General features: G+C 45.1%; 19 non-coding genes across 19 annotated transcripts; 9 read left to right on the top strand and 10 right to left on the bottom strand.

Moving 5' to 3' along the window:
• Positions 1-489: 489 nt before the first annotated feature.
• LOC147703987 (U6 spliceosomal RNA) lies at positions 490-596 on the bottom strand. The gene has a single exon (XR_015298328.1). It is a non-coding gene; the product is annotated as a U6 spliceosomal RNA (small nuclear RNA).
• Positions 597-1,310: 714 nt separating this feature from the next.
• Positions 1,311-1,383, top strand: TRNAR-ACG (transfer RNA arginine (anticodon ACG)). Its single transcript has one exon. It is a non-coding gene; the product is annotated as a tRNA-Arg (tRNA).
• Positions 1,384-2,393: 1,010 nt separating this feature from the next.
• LOC147703985 (U6 spliceosomal RNA) lies at positions 2,394-2,500 on the bottom strand. The gene has a single exon (XR_015298354.1). It is a non-coding gene; the product is annotated as a U6 spliceosomal RNA (small nuclear RNA).
• A 714-nt stretch (positions 2,501-3,214) lies between these two features.
• On the top strand, positions 3,215-3,287 carry TRNAR-ACG (transfer RNA arginine (anticodon ACG)). The gene has a single exon. It is a non-coding gene; the product is annotated as a tRNA-Arg (tRNA).
• A 1,010-nt stretch (positions 3,288-4,297) lies between these two features.
• LOC147703983 (U6 spliceosomal RNA) lies at positions 4,298-4,404 on the bottom strand. Its single transcript, XR_015298535.1, has one exon. It is a non-coding gene; the product is annotated as a U6 spliceosomal RNA (small nuclear RNA).
• A 714-nt stretch (positions 4,405-5,118) lies between these two features.
• TRNAR-UCG (transfer RNA arginine (anticodon UCG)) lies at positions 5,119-5,191 on the top strand. The gene has a single exon. It is a non-coding gene; the product is annotated as a tRNA-Arg (tRNA).
• Positions 5,192-6,201: 1,010 nt separating this feature from the next.
• Positions 6,202-6,308, bottom strand: LOC147703981 (U6 spliceosomal RNA). Its single transcript, XR_015298327.1, has one exon. It is a non-coding gene; the product is annotated as a U6 spliceosomal RNA (small nuclear RNA).
• Positions 6,309-7,022: 714 nt separating this feature from the next.
• Positions 7,023-7,095, top strand: TRNAR-ACG (transfer RNA arginine (anticodon ACG)). Its single transcript has one exon. It is a non-coding gene; the product is annotated as a tRNA-Arg (tRNA).
• A 1,010-nt stretch (positions 7,096-8,105) lies between these two features.
• Positions 8,106-8,212, bottom strand: LOC147703979 (U6 spliceosomal RNA). The gene has a single exon (XR_015298353.1). It is a non-coding gene; the product is annotated as a U6 spliceosomal RNA (small nuclear RNA).
• A 714-nt stretch (positions 8,213-8,926) lies between these two features.
• On the top strand, positions 8,927-8,999 carry TRNAR-ACG (transfer RNA arginine (anticodon ACG)). Its single transcript has one exon. It is a non-coding gene; the product is annotated as a tRNA-Arg (tRNA).
• Positions 9,000-10,009: 1,010 nt separating this feature from the next.
• On the bottom strand, positions 10,010-10,116 carry LOC147703977 (U6 spliceosomal RNA). Its single transcript, XR_015298534.1, has one exon. It is a non-coding gene; the product is annotated as a U6 spliceosomal RNA (small nuclear RNA).
• Positions 10,117-10,830: 714 nt separating this feature from the next.
• Positions 10,831-10,903, top strand: TRNAR-UCG (transfer RNA arginine (anticodon UCG)). Its single transcript has one exon. It is a non-coding gene; the product is annotated as a tRNA-Arg (tRNA).
• A 1,010-nt stretch (positions 10,904-11,913) lies between these two features.
• Positions 11,914-12,020, bottom strand: LOC147703975 (U6 spliceosomal RNA). Its single transcript, XR_015298533.1, has one exon. It is a non-coding gene; the product is annotated as a U6 spliceosomal RNA (small nuclear RNA).
• Positions 12,021-12,734: 714 nt separating this feature from the next.
• TRNAR-ACG (transfer RNA arginine (anticodon ACG)) lies at positions 12,735-12,807 on the top strand. The gene has a single exon. It is a non-coding gene; the product is annotated as a tRNA-Arg (tRNA).
• A 1,010-nt stretch (positions 12,808-13,817) lies between these two features.
• On the bottom strand, positions 13,818-13,924 carry LOC147703973 (U6 spliceosomal RNA). The gene has a single exon (XR_015298532.1). It is a non-coding gene; the product is annotated as a U6 spliceosomal RNA (small nuclear RNA).
• Positions 13,925-14,638: 714 nt separating this feature from the next.
• TRNAR-ACG (transfer RNA arginine (anticodon ACG)) lies at positions 14,639-14,711 on the top strand. The gene has a single exon. It is a non-coding gene; the product is annotated as a tRNA-Arg (tRNA).
• Positions 14,712-15,721: 1,010 nt separating this feature from the next.
• On the bottom strand, positions 15,722-15,828 carry LOC147703971 (U6 spliceosomal RNA). The gene has a single exon (XR_015298531.1). It is a non-coding gene; the product is annotated as a U6 spliceosomal RNA (small nuclear RNA).
• A 714-nt stretch (positions 15,829-16,542) lies between these two features.
• TRNAR-ACG (transfer RNA arginine (anticodon ACG)) lies at positions 16,543-16,615 on the top strand. The gene has a single exon. It is a non-coding gene; the product is annotated as a tRNA-Arg (tRNA).
• Positions 16,616-17,625: 1,010 nt separating this feature from the next.
• Positions 17,626-17,732, bottom strand: LOC147703969 (U6 spliceosomal RNA). The gene has a single exon (XR_015298530.1). It is a non-coding gene; the product is annotated as a U6 spliceosomal RNA (small nuclear RNA).
• Between the last annotated feature and the right edge of the window lie 327 nt (positions 17,733-18,059).

Here is an 18,059-nt window from a genome sequence, read left to right as displayed (position 1 = left end):
ATTTCTTGGACCTCAGAAACTGAGGGATGTAGACCCAATATGTCCTCCAAGCGCCTAGAGACCTGGTGCCCAATCTGGCATGGTGTTTTTCAGCTTACCCGACCAATCCGGTTGCAAGGTGGACTTTAACAATACTGCTAAAAAGGCACTCCCAGACATCCCTGAGGCCTTCATTTGCATAGGCCCTGCCCTTCTCTTTGTCCTGATTCCCACAAATCAACACAACACTGCAGCAGTATAGATTTGGGGGTGGTGAAGAATAATGACAGTGAGGCTAAAAAAGAGAAAGAAAAGTCCCAGAAGTCCTGCAGGCTTCCTTGCTAAATGCAGCTGAACATAGAGCGCACCTTCTTTACTGCAAAGCAAATACATTAAAAATGTTGAGGAGAGACTAATTGAAAAATACATATTACGGGGACAGCACTGGGACCTGCTTTATTTTTTCAATTAGTCTTGAAAACAAAAAAGATTTCTCTCCTGAAAGCTGTTAAAAATATGGAACGCTTCACGAATTTGCGTGTCATCCTTGCGCAGGGGCCATGCTAATCTTCTCTGTATCGTTCCAATTTTAGTATATGTGCTGCCGGAGCGAGCACACTTTATTGATGAACTGACAATGTTTATAAACTCTCTAAATCTACAGTCTCTAGACATAGGGTGGCCTGGCAGAGATGCTCAGATGCCCAGTACGCATTCAAATCTGAGCCAATGGTCAAAAATGTATGAAGAGTAGCAATCCATTATTCTTCACTGCATTTGTGGTCCAAGACTAAACACACCGTAAGTATGTAGATTATACCAGGTTTGCAAAGGCTCCTGGGTCGGGCTACAGACAAGGAGCATTGTGACGTCACGCTGCCTGTGGAACAGTGATATTAAAGGTGAAACAGCTGCACAGTAGGTTAGGTGAAGGGCTCTGAGAGTGGAAAGGCAGCATGCTTGGGTCCCTGGACAAGGTGAGCTTATGATAATGTGTCTGAATGTTCACCTGTGTTGTAATATTAAACCCCTTATTGTTGTAAACGCCTACTTACTAAGGAGTTCTCAAGCTCAGCCCCACACAGACCTGGAACTGATTATGTTAATGCAAACTATTTAAGAAACTGAGCCTGATCTAAAAGATTTCCTTGGATCTAGGACCATTTCGCCTAGCTTTTAGGTGCTTCCTTCTCCTAAAGTCCTTTGTAAAACTTGGGAAAACCTCACAGAACAGACTTCCAGGAGGTCAGATGGGCTCCCTTGTGCCTTCACACACACATACACACACTTTCTAGCCCACTTAAGGACAAAAGGATGCGTAAGTCTACATAGGGCCAGTGGCGCAATGGATAACGCGTCTGACTACGGATCAGAAGATTGTAGGTTCGACTCCTATCTGGCTCGGAAGGGTTGTAGGTCCCTGTTTGATTATATTCCTGTGGAATTTTTATTTACCTCAGACTTGTTGTAGGTTCAATATTCTCCAGCAGGACTCATCCAGCAGTTGTTCCACGGTAGAGCGCAAGTAATAGGACCACAGCTAGTTAAACGTTTCCCATTTGCTGCTGGACTCTATGTGATGGCCGTCACGTGGTGTGCTGCTTTTGTATTTCAACATGGGTCCCTGATACTCTTAATTGCGAAAAAGCTTGTTGACAAAAGTGTGTGTGCGCGAGGGTCTGTGGACGTAGGCAGGTGTGTGCACTTGAATGCTTACCCATTTACATGTGTGAGAGGAACAAACCAACTCCCTGTGGGCTGCAGGCTTACAACTGGTAGCCCCAGTAGCCAGGCAGAACCACAGGTAAGGAGAGAGAGAAAGTTGGTCCATTATTAGAGAAGGACCATAAGCATCTTGCACTGCTACCTTCTTCCCCTCTCAGCCACGATCGGCCAAGACCTCTCTATTAGGGTAGAGGGTGAACATTTCTTGGACCTCAGAAACTGAGGGATGTAGACCCAATATGTCCTCCAAGCGCCTAGAGACCTGGTGCCCAATCTGGCATGGTGTTTTTCAGCTTACCCGACCAATCCGGTTGCAAGGTGGACTTTAACAATACTGCTAAAAAGGCACTCCCAGACATCCCTGAGGCCTTCATTTGCATAGGCCCTGCCCTTCTCTTTGTCCTGATTCCCACAAATCAACACAACACTGCAGCAGTATAGATTTGGGGGTGGTGAAGAATAATGACAGTGAGGCTAAAAAAGAGAAAGAAAAGTCCCAGAAGTCCTGCAGGCTTCCTTGCTAAATGCAGCTGAACATAGAGCGCACCTTCTTTACTGCAAAGCAAATACATTAAAAATGTTGAGGAGAGACTAATTGAAAAATACATATTACGGGGACAGCACTGGGACCTGCTTTATTTTTTCAATTAGTCTTGAAAACAAAAAAGATTTCTCTCCTGAAAGCTGTTAAAAATATGGAACGCTTCACGAATTTGCGTGTCATCCTTGCGCAGGGGCCATGCTAATCTTCTCTGTATCGTTCCAATTTTAGTATATGAGCTGCCGAAGCGAGCACACTTTATTGATGAACTGACAATGTTTATAAACTCTCTAAATCTACAGTCTCTAGACATAGGGTGGCCTGGCAGAGATGCTCAGATGGCCAGTACGCATTCAAATCTGAGCCAATGGTCAAAAATGGATGAAGAGTAGCAATCCATTATTCTTCACTGCATTTGTGGTCCAAGACTAAACACACCGTAAGTATGTAGATTATACCAGGTTTGCAAAGGCTCCTGGGTCGGGCTACAGACAAGGAGCATTGTGACGTCACGCTGCCTGTGGAACAGTGATATTAAAGGTGAAACAGCTGCACAGTAGGTTAGGTGAAGGGCTCTGAGAGTGGAAAGGCAGCATGCTTGGGTCCCTGGACAAGGTGAGCTTATGATAATGTGTCTGAATGTTCACCTGTGTTGTAATATTAAACCCCTTATTGTTGTAAACGCCTACTTACTAAGGAGTTCTCAAGCTCAGCCCCACACAGACCTGGAACTGATTATGTTAATGCAAACTATTTAAGAAACTGAGCCTGATCTAAAAGATTTCCTTGGATCTAGGACCATTTCGCCTAGCTTTTAGGTGCTTCCTTCTCCTAAAGTCCTTTGTAAAACTTGGGAAAACCTCACAGAACAGACTTCCAGGAGGTCAGATGGGTTCCCTTGTGCCTTCACACACACATACACACACTTTCTAGCCCACTTAAGGACAAAAGGATGCGTAAGTCTACATAGGGCCAGTGGCGCAATGGATAACGCGTCTGACTACGGATCAGAAGATTGTAGGTTCGACTCCTATCTGGCTCGGAAGGGTTGTAGGTCCCTGTTTGATTATATTCCTGTGGAATTTTTATTTACCTCAGACTTGTTGTAGGTTCAATATTCTCCAGCAGGACTCATCCAGCAGTTGTTCCACGGTAGAGCGCAAGTAATAGGACCACAGCTAGTTAAACGTTTCCCATTTGCTGCTGGACTCTATGTGATGGCCGTCACGTGGTGTGCTGCTTTTGTATTTCAACATGGGTCCCTGATACTCTTAATTGCGAAAAAGCTTGTTGACAAAAGTGTGTGTGCGCGAGGGTCTGTGGACGTAGGCAGGTGTGTGCACTTGAATGCTTAACCATTTACATGTGTGAGAGGAACAAACCAACTCCCTGTGGGCTGCAGGCTTACAACTGGTAGCCCCAGTAGCCAGGCAGAACCACAGGTAAGGAGAGAGAGAAAGTTGGTCCATTATTAGAGAAGGACCATAAGCATCTTGCACTGCTACCTTCTTCCCCTCTCAGCCACGATCGGCCAAGACCTCTCTATTAGGGTAGAGGGTGAACATTTCTTGGACCTCAGAAACTGAGGGATGTAGACCCAATATGTCCTCCAAGCGCCTAGAGACCTGGTGCCCAATCTGGCATGGTGTTTTTCAGCTTACCCGACCAATCCGGTTGCAAGGTGGACTTTAACAATACTGCTAAAAAGGCACTCCCAGACATCCCTGAGGCCTTCATTTGCATAGGCCCTGCCCTTCTCTTTGTCCTGATTCCCACAAATCAACACAACACTGCAGCAGTATAGATTTGGGGGTGGTGAAGAATAATGACAGTGAGGCTAAAAAAGAGAAAGAAAAGTCCCAGAAGTCCTGCAGGCTTCCTTGCTAAATGCAGCTGAACATAGAGCGCACCTTCTTTACTGCAAAGCAAATACATTAAAAATGTTGAGGAGAGACTAATTGAAAAATACATATTACGGGGACAGCACTGGGACCTGCTTTATTTTTTCAATTAGTCTTGAAAACAAAAAAGATTTCTCTCCTGAAAGCTGTTAAAAATATGGAACGCTTCACGAATTTGCGTGTCATCCTTGCGCAGGGGCCATGCTAATCTTCTCTGTATCGTTCCAATTTTAGTATATGTGCTGCCGAAGCGAGCACACTTTATTGATGAACTGACAATGTTTATAAACTCTCTAAATCTACAGTCTCTAGACATAGGGTGGCCTGGCAGAGATGCTCAGATGGCCAGTACGCATTCAAATCTGAGCCAATGGTCAAAAATGGATGAAGAGTAGCAATCCATTATTCTTCACTGCATTTGTGGTCCAAGACTAAACACACCGTAAGTATGTAGATTATACCAGGTTTGCAAAGGCTCCTGGGTCGGGCTACAGACAAGGAGCATTGTGACGTCACGCTGCCTGTGGAACAGTGATATTAAAGGTGAAACAGCTGCACAGTAGGTTAGGTGAAGGGCTCTGAGAGTGGAAAGGCAGCATGCTTGGGTCCCTGGACAAGGTGAGCTTATGATAATGTGTCTGAATGTTCACCTGTGTTGTAATATTAAACCCCTTATTGTTGTAAACGCCTACTTACTAAGGAGTTCTCAAGCTCAGCCCCACACAGACCTGGAACTGATTATGTTAATGCAAACTATTTAAGAAACTGAGCCTGATCTAAAAGATTTCCTTGGATCTAGGACCATTTCGCCTAGCTTTTAGGTGCTTCCTTCTCCTAAAGTCCTTTGTAAAACTTGGGAAAACCTCACAGAACAGACTTCCAGGAGGTCAGATGGGTTTCCTTGTGCCTTCACACACACATACACACACTTTCTAGCCCACTTAAGGACAAAAGGATGCGTAAGTCTACATAGGGCCAGTGGCGCAATGGATAACGCGTCTGATTTCGGATCAGAAGATTGTAGGTTCGACTCCTATCTGGCTCGGAAGGGTTGTAGGTCCCTGTTTGATTATATTCCTGTGGAATTTTTATTTACCTCAGACTTGTTGTAGGTTCAATATTCTCCAGCAGGATTCATCCAGCAGTTGTTCCACGGTAGAGCGCAAGTAATAGGACCACAGCTAGTTAAACGTTTCCCATTTGCTGCTGGACTCTATGTGATGGCCGTCACGTGGTGTGCTGCTTTTGTATTTCAACATGGGTCCCTGATACTCTTAATTGCGAAAAAGCTTGTTGACAAAAGTGTGTGTGCGCGAGGGTCTGTGGACGTAGGCAGGTGTGTGCACTTGAATGCTTACCCATTTACATGTGTGAGAGGAACAAACCAACTCCCTGTGGGCTGCAGGCTTACAACTGGTAGCCCCAGTAGCCAGGCAGAACCACAGGTAAGGAGAGAGAGAAAGTTGGTCCATTATTAGAGAAGGACCATAAGCATCTTGCACTGCTACCTTCTTCCCCTCTCAGCCACGATCGGCCAAGACCTCTCTATTAGGGTAGAGGGTGAACATTTCTTGGACCTCAGAAACTGAGGGATGTAGACCCAATATGTCCTCCAAGCGCCTAGAGACCTGGTGCCCAATCTGGCATGGTGTTTTTCAGCTTACCCGACCAATCCGGTTGCAAGGTGGACTTTAACAATACTGCTAAAAAGGCACTCCCAGACATCCCTGAGGCCTTCATTTGCATAGGCCCTGCCCTTCTCTTTGTCCTGATTCCCACAAATCAACACAACACTGCAGCAGTATAGATTTGGGGGTGGTGAAGAATAATGACAGTGAGGCTAAAAAAGAGAAAGAAAAGTCCCAGAAGTCCTGCAGGCTTCCTTGCTAAATGCAGCTGAACATAGAGCGCACCTTCTTTACTGCAAAGCAAATACATTAAAAATGTTGAGGAGAGACTAATTGAAAAATACATATTACGGGGACAGCACTGGGACCTGCTTTATTTTTTCAATTAGTCTTGAAAACAAAAAAGATTTCTCTCCTGAAAGCTGTTAAAAATATGGAACGCTTCACGAATTTGCGTGTCATCCTTGCGCAGGGGCCATGCTAATCTTCTCTGTATCGTTCCAATTTTAGTATATGTGCTGCCGGAGCGAGCACACTTTATTGATGAACTGACAATGTTTATAAACTCTCTAAATCTACAGTCTCTAGACATAGGGTGGCCTGGCAGAGATGCTCAGATGCCCAGTACGCATTCAAATCTGAGCCAATGGTCAAAAATGTATGAAGAGTAGCAATCCATTATTCTTCACTGCATTTGTGGTCCAAGACTAAACACACCGTAAGTATGTAGATTATACCAGGTTTGCAAAGGCTCCTGGGTCGGGCTACAGACAAGGAGCATTGTGACGTCACGCTGCCTGTGGAACAGTGATATTAAAGGTGAAACAGCTGCACAGTAGGTTAGGTGAAGGGCTCTGAGAGTGGAAAGGCAGCATGCTTGGGTCCCTGGACAAGGTGAGCTTATGATAATGTGTCTGAATGTTCACCTGTGTTGTAATATTAAACCCCTTATTGTTGTAAACGCCTACTTACTAAGGAGTTCTCAAGCTCAGCCCCACACAGACCTGGAACTGATTATGTTAATGCAAACTATTTAAGAAACTGAGCCTGATCTAAAAGATTTCCTTGGATCTAGGACCATTTCGCCTAGCTTTTAGGTGCTTCCTTCTCCTAAAGTCCTTTGTAAAACTTGGGAAAACCTCACAGAACAGACTTCCAGGAGGTCAGATGGGCTCCCTTGTGCCTTCACACACACATACACACACTTTCTAGCCCACTTAAGGACAAAAGGATGCGTAAGTCTACATAGGGCCAGTGGCGCAATGGATAACGCGTCTGACTACGGATCAGAAGATTGTAGGTTCGACTCCTATCTGGCTCGGAAGGGTTGTAGGTCCCTGTTTGATTATATTCCTGTGGAATTTTTATTTACCTCAGACTTGTTGTAGGTTCAATATTCTCCAGCAGGACTCATCCAGCAGTTGTTCCACGGTAGAGCGCAAGTAATAGGACCACAGCTAGTTAAACGTTTCCCATTTGCTGCTGGACTCTATGTGATGGCCGTCACGTGGTGTGCTGCTTTTGTATTTCAACATGGGTCCCTGATACTCTTAATTGCGAAAAAGCTTGTTGACAAAAGTGTGTGTGCGCGAGGGTCTGTGGACGTAGGCAGGTGTGTGCACTTGAATGCTTACCCATTTACATGTGTGAGAGGAACAAACCAACTCCCTGTGGGCTGCAGGCTTACAACTGGTAGCCCCAGTAGCCAGGCAGAACCACAGGTAAGGAGAGAGAGAAAGTTGGTCCATTATTAGAGAAGGACCATAAGCATCTTGCACTGCTACCTTCTTCCCCTCTCAGCCACGATCGGCCAAGACCTCTCTATTAGGGTAGAGGGTGAACATTTCTTGGACCTCAGAAACTGAGGGATGTAGACCCAATATGTCCTCCAAGCGCCTAGAGACCTGGTGCCCAATCTGGCATGGTGTTTTTCAGCTTACCCGACCAATCCGGTTGCAAGGTGGACTTTAACAATACTGCTAAAAAGGCACTCCCAGACATCCCTGAGGCCTTCATTTGCATAGGCCCTGCCCTTCTCTTTGTCCTGATTCCCACAAATCAACACAACACTGCAGCAGTATAGATTTGGGGGTGGTGAAGAATAATGACAGTGAGGCTAAAAAAGAGAAAGAAAAGTCCCAGAAGTCCTGCAGGCTTCCTTGCTAAATGCAGCTGAACATAGAGCGCACCTTCTTTACTGCAAAGCAAATACATTAAAAATGTTGAGGAGAGACTAATTGAAAAATACATATTACGGGGACAGCACTGGGACCTGCTTTATTTTTTCAATTAGTCTTGAAAACAAAAAAGATTTCTCTCCTGAAAGCTGTTAAAAATATGGAACGCTTCACGAATTTGCGTGTCATCCTTGCGCAGGGGCCATGCTAATCTTCTCTGTATCGTTCCAATTTTAGTATATGAGCTGCCGAAGCGAGCACACTTTATTGATGAACTGACAATGTTTATAAACTCTCTAAATCTACAGTCTCTAGACATAGGGTGGCCTGGCAGAGATGCTCAGATGGCCAGTACGCATTCAAATCTGAGCCAATGGTCAAAAATGGATGAAGAGTAGCAATCCATTATTCTTCACTGCATTTGTGGTCCAAGACTAAACACACCGTAAGTATGTAGATTATACCAGGTTTGCAAAGGCTCCTGGGTCGGGCTACAGACAAGGAGCATTGTGACGTCACGCTGCCTGTGGAACAGTGATATTAAAGGTGAAACAGCTGCACAGTAGGTTAGGTGAAGGGCTCTGAGAGTGGAAAGGCAGCATGCTTGGGTCCCTGGACAAGGTGAGCTTATGATAATGTGTCTGAATGTTCACCTGTGTTGTAATATTAAACCCCTTATTGTTGTAAACGCCTACTTACTAAGGAGTTCTCAAGCTCAGCCCCACACAGACCTGGAACTGATTATGTTAATGCAAACTATTTAAGAAACTGAGCCTGATCTAAAAGATTTCCTTGGATCTAGGACCATTTCGCCTAGCTTTTAGGTGCTTCCTTCTCCTAAAGTCCTTTGTAAAACTTGGGAAAACCTCACAGAACAGACTTCCAGGAGGTCAGATGGGTTCCCTTGTGCCTTCACACACACATACACACACTTTCTAGCCCACTTAAGGACAAAAGGATGCGTAAGTCTACATAGGGCCAGTGGCGCAATGGATAACGCGTCTGACTACGGATCAGAAGATTGTAGGTTCGACTCCTATCTGGCTCGGAAGGGTTGTAGGTCCCTGTTTGATTATATTCCTGTGGAATTTTTATTTACCTCAGACTTGTTGTAGGTTCAATATTCTCCAGCAGGACTCATCCAGCAGTTGTTCCACGGTAGAGCGCAAGTAATAGGACCACAGCTAGTTAAACGTTTCCCATTTGCTGCTGGACTCTATGTGATGGCCGTCACGTGGTGTGCTGCTTTTGTATTTCAACATGGGTCCCTGATACTCTTAATTGCGAAAAAGCTTGTTGACAAAAGTGTGTGTGCGCGAGGGTCTGTGGACGTAGGCAGGTGTGTGCACTTGAATGCTTAACCATTTACATGTGTGAGAGGAACAAACCAACTCCCTGTGGGCTGCAGGCTTACAACTGGTAGCCCCAGTAGCCAGGCAGAACCACAGGTAAGGAGAGAGAGAAAGTTGGTCCATTATTAGAGAAGGACCATAAGCATCTTGCACTGCTACCTTCTTCCCCTCTCAGCCACGATCGGCCAAGACCTCTCTATTAGGGTAGAGGGTGAACATTTCTTGGACCTCAGAAACTGAGGGATGTAGACCCAATATGTCCTCCAAGCGCCTAGAGACCTGGTGCCCAATCTGGCATGGTGTTTTTCAGCTTACCCGACCAATCCGGTTGCAAGGTGGACTTTAACAATACTGCTAAAAAGGCACTCCCAGACATCCCTGAGGCCTTCATTTGCATAGGCCCTGCCCTTCTCTTTGTCCTGATTCCCACAAATCAACACAACACTGCAGCAGTATAGATTTGGGGGTGGTGAAGAATAATGACAGTGAGGCTAAAAAAGAGAAAGAAAAGTCCCAGAAGTCCTGCAGGCTTCCTTGCTAAATGCAGCTGAACATAGAGCGCACCTTCTTTACTGCAAAGCAAATACATTAAAAATGTTGAGGAGAGACTAATTGAAAAATACATATTACGGGGACAGCACTGGGACCTGCTTTATTTTTTCAATTAGTCTTGAAAACAAAAAAGATTTCTCTCCTGAAAGCTGTTAAAAATATGGAACGCTTCACGAATTTGCGTGTCATCCTTGCGCAGGGGCCATGCTAATCTTCTCTGTATCGTTCCAATTTTAGTATATGTGCTGCCGAAGCGAGCACACTTTATTGATGAACTGACAATGTTTATAAACTCTCTAAATCTACAGTCTCTAGACATAGGGTGGCCTGGCAGAGATGCTCAGATGGCCAGTACGCATTCAAATCTGAGCCAATGGTCAAAAATGGATGAAGAGTAGCAATCCATTATTCTTCACTGCATTTGTGGTCCAAGACTAAACACACCGTAAGTATGTAGATTATACCAGGTTTGCAAAGGCTCCTGGGTCGGGCTACAGACAAGGAGCATTGTGACGTCACGCTGCCTGTGGAACAGTGATATTAAAGGTGAAACAGCTGCACAGTAGGTTAGGTGAAGGGCTCTGAGAGTGGAAAGGCAGCATGCTTGGGTCCCTGGACAAGGTGAGCTTATGATAATGTGTCTGAATGTTCACCTGTGTTGTAATATTAAACCCCTTATTGTTGTAAACGCCTACTTACTAAGGAGTTCTCAAGCTCAGCCCCACACAGACCTGGAACTGATTATGTTAATGCAAACTATTTAAGAAACTGAGCCTGATCTAAAAGATTTCCTTGGATCTAGGACCATTTCGCCTAGCTTTTAGGTGCTTCCTTCTCCTAAAGTCCTTTGTAAAACTTGGGAAAACCTCACAGAACAGACTTCCAGGAGGTCAGATGGGTTTCCTTGTGCCTTCACACACACATACACACACTTTCTAGCCCACTTAAGGACAAAAGGATGCGTAAGTCTACATAGGGCCAGTGGCGCAATGGATAACGCGTCTGATTTCGGATCAGAAGATTGTAGGTTCGACTCCTATCTGGCTCGGAAGGGTTGTAGGTCCCTGTTTGATTATATTCCTGTGGAATTTTTATTTACCTCAGACTTGTTGTAGGTTCAATATTCTCCAGCAGGATTCATCCAGCAGTTGTTCCACGGTAGAGCGCAAGTAATAGGACCACAGCTAGTTAAACGTTTCCCATTTGCTGCTGGACTCTATGTGATGGCCGTCACGTGGTGTGCTGCTTTTGTATTTCAACATGGGTCCCTGATACTCTTAATTGCGAAAAAGCTTGTTGACAAAAGTGTGTGTGCGCGAGGGTCTGTGGACGTAGGCAGGTGTGTGCACTTGAATGCTTACCCATTTACATGTGTGAGAGGAACAAACCAACTCCCTGTGGGCTGCAGGCTTACAACTGGTAGCCCCAGTAGCCAGGCAGAACCACAGGTAAGGAGAGAGAGAAAGTTGGTCCATTATTAGAGAAGGACCATAAGCATCTTGCACTGCTACCTTCTTCCCCTCTCAGCCACGATCGGCCAAGACCTCTCTATTAGGGTAGAGGGTGAACATTTCTTGGACCTCAGAAACTGAGGGATGTAGACCCAATATGTCCTCCAAGCGCCTAGAGACCTGGTGCCCAATCTGGCATGGCGTTTTTCAGCTTACCCGACCAATCCGGTTGCAAGGTGGACTTTAACAATACTGCTAAAAAGGCACTCCCAGACATCCCTGAGGCCTTCATTTGCATAGGCCCTGCCCTTCTCTTTGTCCTGATTCCCACAAATCAACACAACACTGCAGCAGTATAGATTTGGGGGTGGTGAAGAATAATGACAGTGAGGCTAAAAAAGAGAAAGAAAAGTCCCAGAAGTCCTGCAGGATTCCTTGCTAAATGCAGCTGAACATAGAGCGCACCTTCTTTACTGCAAAGCAAATACATTAAAAATGTTGAGGAGAGACTAATTGAAAAATACATATTACGGGGACAGCACTGGGACCTGCTTTATTTTTTCAATTAGTCTTGAAAACAAAAAAGATTTCTCTCCTGAAAGCTGTTAAAAATATGGAACGCTTCACGAATTTGCGTGTCATCCTTGCGCAGGGGCCATGCTAATCTTCTCTGTATCGTTCCAATTTTAGTATATGTGCTGCCGAAGCGAGCACACTTTATTGATGAACTGACAATGTTTATAAACTCTCTAAATCTACAGTCTCTAGACATAGGGTGGCCTGGCAGAGATGCTCAGATGGCCAGTACGCATTCAAATCTGAGCCAATGGTCAAAAATGTATGAAGAGTAGCAATCCATTATTCTTCACTGCATTTGTGGTCCAAGACTAAACACACCGTAAGTATGTAGATTATACCAGGTTTGCAAAGGCTCCTGGGTCGGGCTACAGACAAGGAGCATTGTGACGTCACGCTGCCTGTGGAACAGTGATATTAAAGGTGAAACAGCTGCACAGTAGGTTAGGTGAAGGGCTCTGAGAGTGGAAAGGCAGCATGCTTGGGTCCCTGGACAAGGTGAGCTTATGATAATGTGTCTGAATGTTCACCTGTGTTGTAATATTAAACCCCTTATTGTTGTAAACGCCTACTTACTAAGGAGTTCTCAAGCTCAGCCCCACACAGACCTGGAACTGATTATGTTAATGCAAACTATTTAAGAAACTGAGCCTGATCTAAAAGATTTCCTTGGATCTAGGACCATTTCGCCTAGCTTTTAGGTGCTTCCTTCTCCTAAAGTCCTTTGTAAAACTTGGGAAAACCTCACAGAACAGACTTCCAGGAGGTCAGATGGGTTCCCTTGTGCCTTCACACACACATACACACACTTTCTAGCCCACTTAAGGACAAAAGGATGCGTAAGTCTACATAGGGCCAGTGGCGCAATGGATAACGCGTCTGACTACGGATCAGAAGATTGTAGGTTCGACTCCTATCTGGCTCGGAAGGGTTGTAGGTCCCTGTTTGATTATATTCCTGTGGAATTTTTATTTACCTCAGACTTGTTGTAGGTTCAATATTCTCCAGCAGGACTCATCCAGCAGTTGTTCCACGGTAGAGCGCAAGTAATAGGACCACAGCTAGTTAAACGTTTCCCATTTGCTGCTGGACTCTATGTGATGGCCGTCACGTGGTGTGCTGCTTTTGTATTTCAACATGGGTCCCTGATACTCTTAATTGCGAAAAAGCTTGTTGACAAAAGTGTGTGTGCGCGAGGGTCTGTGGACGTAGGCAGGTGTGTGCACTTGAATGCTTACCCATTTACATGTGTGAGAGGAACAAACCAACTCCCTGTGGGCTGCAGGCTTACAACTGGTAGCCCCAGTAGCCAGGCAGAACCACAGGTAAGGAGAGAGAGAAAGTTGGTCCATTATTAGAGAAGGACCATAAGCATCTTGCACTGCTACCTTCTTCCCCTCTCAGCCACGATCGGCCAAGACCTCTCTATTAGGGTAGAGGGTGAACATTTCTTGGACCTCAGAAACTGAGGGATGTAGACCCAATATGTCCTCCAAGCGCCTAGAGACCTGGTGCCCAATCTGGCATGGTGTTTTTCAGCTTACCCGACCAATCCGGTTGCAAGGTGGACTTTAACAATACTGCTAAAAAGGCACTCCCAGACATCCCTGAGGCCTTCATTTGCATAGGCCCTGCCCTTCTCTTTGTCCTGATTCCCACAAATCAACACAACACTGCAGCAGTATAGATTTGGGGGTGGTGAAGAATAATGACAGTGAGGCTAAAAAAGAGAAAGAAAAGTCCCAGAAGTCCTGCAGGCTTCCTTGCTAAATGCAGCTGAACATAGAGCGCACCTTCTTTACTGCAAAGCAAATACATTAAAAATGTTGAGGAGAGACTAATTGAAAAATACATATTACGGGGACAGCACTGGGACCTGCTTTATTTTTTCAATTAGTCTTGAAAACAAAAAAGATTTCTCTCCTGAAAGCTGTTAAAAATATGGAACGCTTCACGAATTTGCGTGTCATCCTTGCGCAGGGGCCATGCTAATCTTCTCTGTATCGTTCCAATTTTAGTATATGTGCTGCCGAAGCGAGCACACTTTATTGATGAACTGACAATGTTTATAAACTCTCTAAATCTACAGTCTCTAGACATAGGGTGGCCTGGCAGAGATGCTCAGATGGCCAGTACGCATTCAAATCTGAGCCAATGGTCAAAAATGGATGAAGAGTAGCAATCCATTATTCTTCACTGCATTTGTGGTCCAAGACTAAACACACCGTAAGTATGTAGATTATACCAGGTTTGCAAAGGCTCCTGGGTCGGGCTACAGACAAGGAGCATTGTGACGTCACGCTGCCTGTGGAACAGTGATATTAAAGGTGAAACAGCTGCACAGTAGGTTAGGTGAAGGGCTCTGAGAGTGGAAAGGCAGCATGCTTGGGTCCCTGGACAAGGTGAGCTTATGATAATGTGTCTGAATGTTCACCTGTGTTGTAATATTAAACCCCTTATTGTTGTAAACGCCTACTTACTAAGGAGTTCTCAAGCTCAGCCCCACACAGACCTGGAACTGATTATGTTAATGCAAACTATTTAAGAAACTGAGCCTGATCTAAAAGATTTCCTTGGATCTAGGACCATTTCGCCTAGCTTTTAGGTGCTTCCTTCTCCTAAAGTCCTTTGTAAAACTTGGGAAAACCTCACAGAACAGACTTCCAGGAGGTCAGATGGGTTTCCTTGTGCCTTCACACACACATACACACACTTTCTAGCCCACTTAAGGACAAAAGGATGCGTAAGTCTACATAGGGCCAGTGGCGCAATGGATAACGCGTCTGACTACGGATCAGAAGATTGTAGGTTCGACTCCTATCTGGCTCGGAAGGGTTGTAGGTCCCTGTTTGATTATATTCCTGTGGAATTTTTATTTACCTCAGACTTGTTGTAGGTTCAATATTCTCCAGCAGGATTCATCCAGCAGTTGTTCCACGGTAGAGCGCAAGTAATAGGACCACAGCTAGTTAAACGTTTCCCATTTGCTGCTGGACTCTATGTGATGGCCGTCACGTGGTGTGCTGCTTTTGTATTTCAACATGGGTCCCTGATACTCTTAATTGCGAAAAAGCTTGTTGACAAAAGTGTGTGTGCGCGAGGGTCTGTGGACGTAGGCAGGTGTGTGCACTTGAATGCTTACCCATTTACATGTGTGAGAGGAACAAACCAACTCCCTGTGGGCTGCAGGCTTACAACTGGTAGCCCCAGTAGCCAGGCAGAACCACAGGTAAGGAGAGAGAGAAAGTTGGTCCATTATTAGAGAAGGACCATAAGCATCTTGCACTGCTACCTTCTTCCCCTCTCAGCCACGATCGGCCAAGACCTCTCTATTAGGGTAGAGGGTGAACATTTCTTGGACCTCAGAAACTGAGGGATGTAGACCCAATATGTCCTCCAAGCGCCTAGAGACCTGGTGCCCAATCTGGCATGGTGTTTTTCAGCTTACCCGACCAATCCGGTTGCAAGGTGGACTTTAACAATACTGCTAAAAAGGCACTCCCAGACATCCCTGAGGCCTTCATTTGCATAGGCCCTGCCCTTCTCTTTGTCCTGATTCCCACAAATCAACACAACACTGCAGCAGTATAGATTTGGGGGTGGTGAAGAATAATGACAGTGAGGCTAAAAAAGAGAAAGAAAAGTCCCAGAAGTCCTGCAGGCTTCCTTGCTAAATGCAGCTGAACATAGAGCGCACCTTCTTTACTGCAAAGCAAATACATTAAAAATGTTGAGGAGAGACTAATTGAAAAATACATATTACGGGGACAGCACTGGGACCTGCTTTATTTTTTCAATTAGTCTTGAAAACAAAAAAGATTTCTCTCCTGAAAGCTGTTAAAAATATGGAACGCTTCACGAATTTGCGTGTCATCCTTGCGCAGGGGCCATGCTAATCTTCTCTGTATCGTTCCAATTTTAGTATATGTGCTGCCGAAGCGAGCACACTTTATTGATGAACTGACAATGTTTATAAACTCTCTAAATCTACAGTCTCTAGACATAGGGTGGCCTGGCAGAGATGCTCAGATGGCCAGTACGCATTCAAATCTGAGCCAATGGTCAAAAATGTATGAAGAGTAGCAATCCATTATTCTTCACTGCATTTGTGGTCCAAGACTAAACACACCGTAAGTATGTAGATTATACCAGGTTTGCAAAGGCTCCTGGGTCGGGCTACAGACAAGGAGCATTGTGACGTCACACTGCCTGTGGAACAGTGATATTAAAGGTGAAACAGCTGCACAGTAGGTTAGGTGAAGGGCTCTGAGAGTGGAAAGGCAGCATGCTTGGGTCCCTGGACAAGGTGAGCTTATGATAATGTGTCTGAATGTTCACCTGTGTTGTAATATTAAACCCCTTATTGTTGTAAACGCCTACTTACTAAGGAGTTCTCAAGCTCAGCCCCACACAGACCTGGAACTGATTATGTTAATGCAAACTATTTAAGAAACTGAGCCTGATCTAAAAGATTTCCTTGGATCTAGGACCATTTCGCCTAGCTTTTAGGTGCTTCCTTCTCCTAAAGTCCTTTGTAAAACTTGGGAAAACCTCACAGAACAGACTTCCAGGAGGTCAGATGGGTTCCCTTGTGCCTTCACACACACATACACACACTTTCTAGCCCACTTAAGGACAAAAGGATGCGTAAGTCTACATAGGGCCAGTGGCGCAATGGATAACGCGTCTGACTACGGATCAGAAGATTGTAGGTTCGACTCCTATCTGGCTCGGAAGGGTTGTAGGTCCCTGTTTGATTATATTCCTGTGGAATTTTTATTTACCTCAGACTTGTTGTAGGTTCAATATTCTCCAGCAGGACTCATCCAGCAGTTGTTCCACGGTAGAGCGCAAGTAATAGGACCACAGCTAGTTAAACGTTTCCCATTTGCTGCTGGACTCTATGTGATGGCCGTCACGTGGTGTGCTGCTTTTGTATTTCAACATGGGTCCCTGATACTCTTAATTGCGAAAAAGCTTGTTGACAAAAGTGTGTGTGCGCGAGGGTCTGTGGACGTAGGCAGGTGTGTGCACTTGAATGCTTACCCATTTACATGTGTGAGAGGAACAAACCAACTCCCTGTGGGCTGCAGGCTTACAACTGGTAGCCCCAGTAGCCAGGCAGAACCACAGGTAAGGAGAGAGAGAAAGTTGGTCCATTATTAGAGAAGGACCATAAGCATCTTGCACTGCTACCTTCTTCCCCTCTCAGCCACGATCGGCCAAGACCTCTCTATTAGGGTAGAGGGTGAACATTTCTTGGACCTCAGAAACTGAGGGATGTAGACCCAATATGTCCTCCAAGCGCCTAGAGACCTGGTGCCCAATCTGGCATGGTGTTTTTCAGCTTACCCGACCAATCCGGTTGCAAGGTGGACTTTAACAATACTGCTAAAAAGGCACTCCCAGACATCCCTGAGGCCTTCATTTGCATAGGCCCTGCCCTTCTCTTTGTCCTGATTCCCACAAATCAACACAACACTGCAGCAGTATAGATTTGGGGGTGGTGAAGAATAATGACAGTGAGGCTAAAAAAGAGAAAGAAAAGTCCCAGAAGTCCTGCAGGCTTCCTTGCTAAATGCAGCTGAACATAGAGCGCACCTTCTTTACTGCAAAGCAAATACATTAAAAATGTTGAGGAGAGACTAATTGAAAAATACATATTACGGGGACAGCACTGGGACCTGCTTTATTTTTTCAATTAGTCTTGAAAACAAAAAAGATTTCTCTCCTGAAAGCTGTTAAAAATATGGAACGCTTCACGAATTTGCGTGTCATCCTTGCGCAGGGGCCATGCTAATCTTCTCTGTATCGTTCCAATTTTAGTATATGTGCTGCCGAAGCGAGCACACTTTATTGATGAACTGACAATGTTTATAAACTCTCTAAATCTACAGTCTCTAGACATAGGGTGGCCTGGCAGAGATGCTCAGATGCCCAGTACGCATTCAAATCTGAGCCAATGGTCAAAAATGTATGAAGAGTAGCAATCCATTATTCTTCACTGCATTTGTGGTCCAAGACTAAACACACCGTAAGTATGTAGATTATACCAGGTTTGCAAAGGCTCCTGGGTCGGGCTACAGACAAGGAGCATTGTGACGTCACGCTGCCTGTGGAACAGTGATATTAAAGGTGAAACAGCTGCACAGTAGGTTAGGTGAAGGGCTCTGAGAG

The sequence above is a fragment of the Lissotriton vulgaris genome, chromosome 7 (assembly GCF_964263255.1).
Source record: "Lissotriton vulgaris chromosome 7, aLisVul1.2, whole genome shotgun sequence".
NCBI classification, from domain to species: Eukaryota; Metazoa; Chordata; class Amphibia; order Caudata; family Salamandridae; genus Lissotriton; species Lissotriton vulgaris.
The sequence above is the reverse complement of the archived record's forward strand: the minus strand, read 5'-3'. Positions and strand labels throughout refer to the sequence as shown.